The sequence below is a fragment of the Myotis davidii genome, unplaced genomic scaffold (assembly GCF_000327345.1).
Source record: "Myotis davidii unplaced genomic scaffold, ASM32734v1 scaffold187, whole genome shotgun sequence".
NCBI lineage: Eukaryota > Metazoa > Chordata > Mammalia > Chiroptera > Vespertilionidae > Myotis > Myotis davidii.
The window spans coordinates 4,160,873-4,161,890 of NW_006383018.1; positions in this window are offsets into that span (position 1 = coordinate 4,160,873).

The window sequence follows — 1,018 nt, forward strand, 5'->3', positions numbered from 1 at the left end:
TAGGTATATAACAACCAATGTGCCCACCTCTCAGCTTTACAAAGTTTTGATAACTCTAACATTTGGCTAAAACTGCCTTAGATTTAGAAATTAAGAAAAAAAATTTACAGGTTTAGTTGAAGCCCCTATGTACAACCTCATTAATCTCATTTTTCCTTTTCTTCCTCTTGAGAATTAACCTCTGTAATGAATTTTGATGTTTATTAATTCTATGAATGTTTTAAATTTTTGTTCCTATATTTTCTAGTTAAACAATATGTTTCAATAGTTTTAAATGTTTTCCTGGTTAAAACATAAATATCTTATCAACATATTTTTGACATTCATTCATGTTTATTTATATACACCTGGTTCATCATTTTAGTTCCCATATAGTATAACATATTATATATACATTTTTCCTACATTCTTCTGTTGATGAATATTTTGTTTTTTTCCTGTAAGTTTTTCTTATTCAAGCAAAATTAGAATGATGTTCTTTTACATTTCTCCAAGTTTACATGCATGAAAATTTCTTTAAAGCAAACTCTTTTATATACCCCTAAAGTAATCTTAAACTAAGTGATTTATTGCACAGTTTCAAGATAATATTTAAATTTTTTCATTTCAAATTGAATAGTGGCAAATGTTATTTTTTATTTTTTGTAAATATTGATATTTTAAAATGCAACTGTTTAGATATCAAAATAGGTTGTTAGGCACTATCACCATCAATATAAAGAAACATAAGCTCTGTCATCCTATCTAATAATAGAGAAACATGGTAATTAACTGTAACTTCGTTACCCTTCCCATTGGCTAATCAGCGAGATATGCAAATTAACTGCCAACCAAGATGGCGGCCGGCAGCCACGCAGCTGAAGCGAACATGAGGCTTGCTTGCTCCAGTGACGGAGGAAGCCAAGGTTCCACGCCTGCTGCAGCCCAGCTCTGAGCTCCGGATGCAACAGTGTTGCAATTATAGAAGCTAAACAAACCCAAAAACCTGCTTTCAGCCGCCAGCCGGCTCAGAGCTTAG